Genomic DNA, 7781 nt, shown 5'->3' with positions numbered 1-7781 from the left:
GAAATTAAATCAACAATAAAAGTAGGGCACAGAAAAATGCATTTGGGATATAAAAGGGAGCGTCTTGTATGTTCCTAATATATATCTCAAAATAAGTCTACACTGCTAACAGATAACACAATGATTTTCATTTATTTATGATTTGAAATCATTGTGTTATCTGTTACAGCAGTCCCATCCTATCACCTCTCGTTTCTGTGCTGGCGAGTAGAGAGCCAAACTTCAGGAAAGCTGCAAATTAAGGTGGGGAGGATGCGTAGAAGCCAGATATGGATATCTTAAATATTGGAAGGGATGGAAATTACTGGCTTTTGCATAGGAGGGTGGAAGGCTGCCTGGTCATTTTTTTTTTTAAATAGTGAGATGAGGTTTAACCAAGGTAGACAACAGGTACACACTATTCTGTTAGTACAGCAGACGGCGACGGCATGAGAAAGAGAAACATCACTTGTTGTAGACCATAACCCATGACCTCAAGAATGGCCCCGACCTCCTGTTGCTCTTCCACTTAAGGTCTGAAAAAGTGCAACCCTCATTGAGATTATAAGATGATATCCTAACAATTTTATTTAATTGTTTTTTCCTTTATTTCCAGTCACCAATTAAATGTTCTTTAAAATCTGTTGACTGCCAGTGCATCTTTGAGAAGGTCACCATTTTCTGGTGAGACTCATTGGGAGTATCTATCTCCTTAACTGCTGAGACTCCGCCACCCTCCCTACTCTGCCTTATGTATCACATGCCTTCAATATGTTTGTAAACCTTCCTAAGTAAACACTGCTTCGCAACTTCTCAAGGGCGGACGTGTTCTCCGTAAGATCCCCAAATAAAGAAAAACATAATATGGCCTTTTGATGAAATGCATATTCCATGTCCATGTCTTTTGCGTATACCTAGACATTCAGCTTCTAACGTCACCTCCTAATCCCACCAATGAGTTATAGGAAACAGTTTACTACGTAGACCATGAGAGAAAAAGTTCTAGCAGTGACAGTAATAACTTGCATGCACCTACAAGCTGGACTGTGCCCTAATGCACAAATGGCAATAGTCATCTCAAAGAACCATGTTTTACAACCTGCGAGTAGACAATATTTACACTCTGTTGATCCAGGTGTGAAATTCAAGATAGGGACAGTAATAATTATGGGTCATATTACCAACAACTAGCGATAATTATCGCTATGTTGGCTTAGTGGCAATATTTTTATCGCTGAGCTGCGGCGATTTTTATCGCTTAGGAACCTTGCTATTATCAAGGTTTATCTCCTAAGCGATAAAAATCGGCCGAAATGCATGAATATCGCTGAAAAGTCAGCGATATTCATGCATTACCGAGCTAATGCTCTTAGCCATGTTATCCACCTACCATTGGATAACAGGGCTAAGAACTGCTCAGGGGCAGGTGTTAGCTTTTGGAGATAATCGCGCTTTGCGCGAATATCTCCAAAAGTTGGTAATAGGAGATAGCGCTGTTAGCGACTGTTTCCAGTCGCTAACATCTTGGCACGCCCACTTTGCATGTCATTAGTGATAAATTTCACTGACATGCAAAGAGGGGCCCAAGATGGTCGCTATCACCTACTAGCTGTCGCTAACTGGTGTTAGCGACAGCTAGGTAATAGGGAGATCATTTTATCTCCGCTTTCTTGGCTTTTAAAGCCAAAAAAGCGGAGATAACCCCCCTTGATAATATGCTGTGTCTAATTCTAATGTAATCTATAGCTGCAGAAAATAAAGTGGCTGTGGCAGATGGTAGGGATTACTTTCTTTTTCTGTTGGTCTGGGGTTACTACAACAGCCTCTTGGTACACTCTTTTCAGCTTACCATTTGTCAGGCTCTATGTAAATGAAAGAGGGCGGTGGTAGTTATCCTGTCCCTATTTTGGCACAGACCTTGACAGTTTGATTTTTATTACTTCACATGTGTATACCTTGAAGAAAGGTATTGCTTTACTGGCCAAAACACGTTTCAGCTGCATCTGTTACAGGCACAAAGTTGTGTTTTATGAAGGGCTTTAAGTGGGATGAAAAAACGGGGGGTCTCTCAAAGGGGCATGGCCAATGTAATTAAGGGCATGGCTTACAACACGTAAGCTAAAAATCTGTGCTTAGTATAGTGTGACGCCTGACTTGTATTTTGCTGTTTCTGGCACTGTATCCAGATATATGATAAAACAAGTAATATCATACCTACAAGTCAGGACTATTGGCTTTGTCAATGGTTATTAGTTGCATAAGCAGCAACTATGGCGTGTATATAATATTCAAAAGGCTTACACTTAACCCCTTGCACGCTGGGCACATTCCTCTGCAGTGCGGGCGAATTAATGAGTGGGTGGTATTTGGCGGGCCCCAGGCCGTCCTCCGCACACGCCCACCGTGACGTCGGACAGAAAGGGGCTGTCTGCAGCACACAAGGCGTTAAAGCCCTGGCGACACAACGACAATGTTTCTGCTCCTGAGTTTCAAAACGAGAAGGGAAATCCAGAGGGAAAATGACTCTCTTTAAATTATTTCCCTTCGCTTACAACGCTCATCCGGCATGACGTCATGCCGTAACTTCTCCACTAGTGAGAAGTGAGCAGCGCACATCAATGTGCCTGCTGTCACTGCAATCTGGAAAAAAATGACCGCCTCTGCCAGGGCACAAAACAGAGCCCGATAGAGACCCGTTTCGAGGCCCCCTTTAAAAAACAGTCGGTGCTCAGCACCAATGAGACCCGGCCCACTTAAAGCCATGGTTCTACGTCTATCTCGATATTTTATTGTATTGGATGTGCGTTTGCTGTTTTCTATGTTAGACTAATCGGAACACGTCTCTCAATTGTTCCTGTGCCAACCTTGTAACTAACATATGCCAAAAATCCACACAAATAATGTTTGATGCATAAGATGCTGTGCCAAGGCATCAAACATAAAACAGATACAAAGCACTTACAATTCACAGAAGTGGCCCATTGTTCATCCTGAACAACTTCTGATCCGGTAATATGTTTTTTGTGCTTTCCGCGCATTACAAAGCTGTAAACACCTCCCACTCGAGATGAGCACCTCGAAGCTCCTGGAAGCTGAGTCACGGTTTATACAGAAAGCAGAACAGCTGCATATTCAGAACCTTGGCTGCGACATATGGTTGAGGGCATTCCAAAAATACAAGGACATGTATTCCTTTTGGCGAGAATCTTTCTGAAGGCACGCACACATCAATATTTCCAGGACTACGTCCACTCTTGATGACCGTAGCCTACGTTTTACAACTTAACATTTGACCTCTGACCGTCACAAATAAAAGAGAGATGGCATTTCAAAAGATTTCTCTCAAACGCCAAGCGTCCTCCGTTCCACAGTCTACCAATCCGCCCCCTGTTATGCCCGCTGAAATAAATAAAGGCTGTAACTGCATCTGTATTTTCAGCACCTTATTACAAGGAGTTTGTAATGATCTCAAATTGTAATGTAATAGTCTTTTGGAAATAAGGTGGATGAAACAAAATAGAAAGAGCACATCCGTTTTAATATGTTAAACAAAATCAGCGTTTCCAGTAACAATGCTGGCAAGCAAGCATATTTGTAATTAAATACGCAAGACACTTTCTAAATCTGCCAGAAGGGCTGCCTACGCATGAATGACTCGCAGCCCGCGGTGCTCACACAGCGTTAATGAAAATCACACCCTTATGGCCTTGTGCAGCCACCGCAGGGTTCATGCCAGTATTCCCGCTATGTTTCCAACCGTTTGCTGTACATTCTAAAAACGTTATACTACTTATTGCGAAACATGTTAAATGATTTGCTAAATCAGAGCTACTAATATGTTTTTTTAATGAATTAATTTGGAGCGCTGCTGTAGCAAGTTGTGCCATTACAATCTGGCTATATCGAATAACATTTTTTTAAGTGGACGAAAGCATTACATCCTTTCCCTTGTTTGGAAATAAGTGACATGAGACAAGTCTGGTTAATATTTTCCAGCTGGAAAAGTGGGGTAAGTTTCTTCCACACTGAGGAAATCCGTGTGAAGAAGAATCAAGCCCTCCACTATCATTCACACTTCAAATAGCAGACTAACATATGCACTGCTCAAATTACTTTCACATTTCACTATAGTAATTCACCAGTAATCCTTTAAGGGTTCCAGTAGAGTGCTACTCGCTGAAAAAGTGCTTCAACACCTCATCAGGGATAGCAAGCGCTATATAAATGCAAACCTTTTCCCTTCTATCCCTCTACTATCCTTCTCAATTCAAATAACTGACTAACATATCCAGCACTCAAATTATTTTCATATTTCACTATATTAATTCACTATTAATTCTTTTTGAGTTCCGGAGAAGCATGCTACTCCCTGAAAAAGCGCTTTGACGCCTCGCCAGGGGTAGTAAGCACTATATAAATGCAATTACAATACAATACAATAATCATGTGGTGTTTTTATTGAATGTTGACATGGGGACAGGGATGGGGAAGCGCAGCTGGTTGGGGATCTACATTTATCTCACAGTGAAGGTTTAGACGCTTTTATGTTAAGTGATATTGCCATCAAATTATGGACATAAGCATAGTAAATGTTGGCCAAGAAACCGATAATTATATCATATTATCTCTTTATTGGTCTTTTCTTAGAAATTATGCACAATCTCAAGAAAATGCAATTCATTTTAGGTTAAGGGTTGGGTTAGGATTAATGGTTAGGCTAAGGGATGGAGAATGGTAAGGGCTACGATAATATTTAGGGTCAGAGTCAGGGCCAGTCTGAGAGCCAAAAGCAGCCCTGGCAAATTTTTTTGAACCAGCCCCCTCACCACCTGCAGCCGGCACCGATCGGGGGTGGAGGGGTGAAGGTTGAGTTTAAATAAAGGATTACATTCAACTAACCTGCTTGCCACGTCCTCCTTGCCGCTCCTCCTGGTCACGTCCCTCCCACCGGCAGGAACAGGAAGCAGCCTGGAAGCACCCGGGCTACCCTGAGTCAATCACAATGCTGCAGTGCAGCGTTGTGATTGGTCTGAGCACCGTGGCTTGGTGCTCAGATGTGGAATGGGGGTGTAGGCATGTTCTCCACCCAGGCTGTAATGCAGCCTGGGTGAAGAAGAGGGAAAGTGCGCATGACTGTTATGGTCGGCCCGAGATGCCCGGCCAAACAGTCATTTGCACTTAGGAGAGGGGGCTAACCACTCTTCGACTGCTTTGTAAGCTCCGCGCCTCCTCGCAAAGCTGCCATGCACAAAAAAAGAAACAATAAAATTACAGAAAGATACCCTAGCACACAACAAAAATATATGGTAAACTGTGTCAGAATGGACACTGGTAAGTTACAAACAAAGCATGTGAAAGGACAACATTTCATTAGGTGGTTGTTTAATAATCTTGAAAGAAATCCAGCCGACACGTGTTTCGTCGCATGTGGGAATGTCCTCCCGCGACTCCTCAGGGCTATACTGGATAAAGATGTCACTGGGGAGGTCGCTCTGCTGGTGATAATTCCGACCCAGCAGGGCCCAGGACTCTAAAGGGCGAAGTAGCAATAGCGTGTAGGGAAACACATTGTACTGTAAAACGTTGAGCGTAGTATAAGCAGTTGGTAGATCTATGCCAGCATGTGGTTACAAACTTCTTCCTTACAACATTCCTCAAAAACGTCGAGGTAAGAAAGTCTGATTGGTTGATTCTGAGCAACTGTTTTGGCAAGCCGAGGTATAAAAGGGGGCAGATAAATCTGTGTGCAAAGAGCGTTATTACTTAGGTGTAGACAGGGACGTCTAACATTAGGGAGATGATTAAACTGTGTCGAAAGTTCTGTCAGTGAGCGCGCTCTTTGCTTATGTGAGACGACGAGTGCGTCCTCTTCTGTGCGTGGTTCCATGTTCCGAATGAGGGCACACTTGATAATAACTGAGTTATCATTTTATTTTTTGTTATACTGCTGAAAAACAGCAGTGGGAGACACCCCTCCACCTTAGCGGAGGAGCTGTCACTGCCCCTCACTACATAGTCAGTCTCAGGCAGCTCCATTCAGCTGTGCTGAGGCATGTACTTTCATTGCACAGCACTGCTGGAATTAATGCAACCCGTCCAAGCATATAGTGAGAGCAGCTCGAAAGGTGGAAATTGGCCCCCTTAAATGAAAATCGCCCCCCTGGCGTCCAGCCTACTGGGGAAACGCCCAGTCCCTGGTATGGCCAGTCCAGAAATGCTCAAAGTTAAGAGTCAGACATGAATTTCGGATGAGGGACGGAAAATTATTAGAGTTAGGCTAAGGGCTGGATTAGCATTAATTGGTAGGGTTTAGGTATGGGATGTGGTTAGGGGCATGGGTGTAATGCATGCCCCTGCAGCCCCTGCAGAGCAGGGGGGTGCACAATCCTTCAGGGGCCCACAAACCCCTAAAAGTGCCCCAATACACCCAAGTCCAATGAATATCTGTGAGCAATGGAAGACTCAGGGGGGCCGCTTCGTATTTTGCAGTGCGGCACATCATTTTATGCTATGCCACTGATTAGGGTTAGGCTTATGAGAATAAGGAATGTGTAAAGGTTGGGGTTAGCAAGGGCAGAGTCAGGCTGTCGTTTTGAGTTAAGCACAGAAATGTATAGAAAACCAAGAGACAACATACTCTGATAGAAAAGTGACACTATTTTTAATAACATAGAATGAATACAATTGTTTAAAATAAAAGAAATGAGGCAAATGAAACTATAAGGTGTGGTTCACAAAGCACATGGGTGAAATGCAAGCCAGGTTGCACACTTGCAGCTGACTGCTGCGTAGATGCACAGATCTGATTGTATTGCAGAAGCAGATTCAAAATGCTCATCTACAGATAGAGATGGAGACTAGGAGGCATATTACCAAGGAGTAGCAATATTTATCTGAAATGGATCCAGTCCTTCCTGGTAGACAGGGGCTTTCAGGTCAGGCTGGGGGACTGTTACTCTAGAATGATCAACTTGGGTCAGGGCATACCTCAGGGTTCGTCTCTGAGCCCAACTCTATTTAATTTATATGTCTCCCCAGTGGCAGCCATAGTTGAGGCCCATGGGCTGTGCATAGTGACCTATGCTGATGACACGCAGCTGGTCATCTCCCTGTCGCGCACGCCTGATCTTGCTGCTGACAGGTTCAGAGCATGCATGCAGGAGCTTGCATCCTGGATGTCGACCAACTGCCTGAGGCTGAATGGTAGCAAGACGGAGGTGCTTGTGGTGGGGGGGGGCCTCGCTGTGGTATTCGGCATGGTGGCCGTCTTGGTTGGGGTCGGCCCCTACTCCATGTCAGGAAGCCAAAAACCTGGGCGTATGGCTCGATGCTGAATTAACATTTGAGCCCCAGATTAGTCGGGTGGTGGGGATATGCTTTGGCGTCCTGAAAGGCCTGCGGAAGATTCTCGAGCTTCTTCCTACGGAGGCTCGAAAGGCGCTGGTGCATGCCCTTGTCACTACACAATTGGACTATGGCAATCTTCTTTTCTTGAGTGCCAAGGGAAAGAGCCTTGACCGCCTTCAGGTGTTACAAAGCGCCGCAGCTCACTTGGTTCTGAGGTTACCTAGAAGATCTGCCTCAAAGGCAGCGTTGCAGGCACTTCATTGGCTTCCGGTGAGGAGCAGAATTGAGTTTAAGGCTCTGTGCACGTGCCATCGTATTGTAGGCGGCAAGGCACCGAAACCACAACAGGACCTTATCACTCCCTACGAGCCAGCCCGAGCCTTGAGATCCTCGGGCTCGGGGCTAATACAAATTTGCAAAGTAAAAAAAGCACGTATGGGGGGCAGGTCCTTCCG

Source organism: Lissotriton vulgaris, unplaced genomic scaffold (assembly GCF_964263255.1).
Source record: "Lissotriton vulgaris unplaced genomic scaffold, aLisVul1.2 SCAFFOLD_2618, whole genome shotgun sequence".
NCBI lineage: Eukaryota > Metazoa > Chordata > Amphibia > Caudata > Salamandridae > Lissotriton > Lissotriton vulgaris.
Note: the sequence above shows the minus strand (reverse complement) of the source record.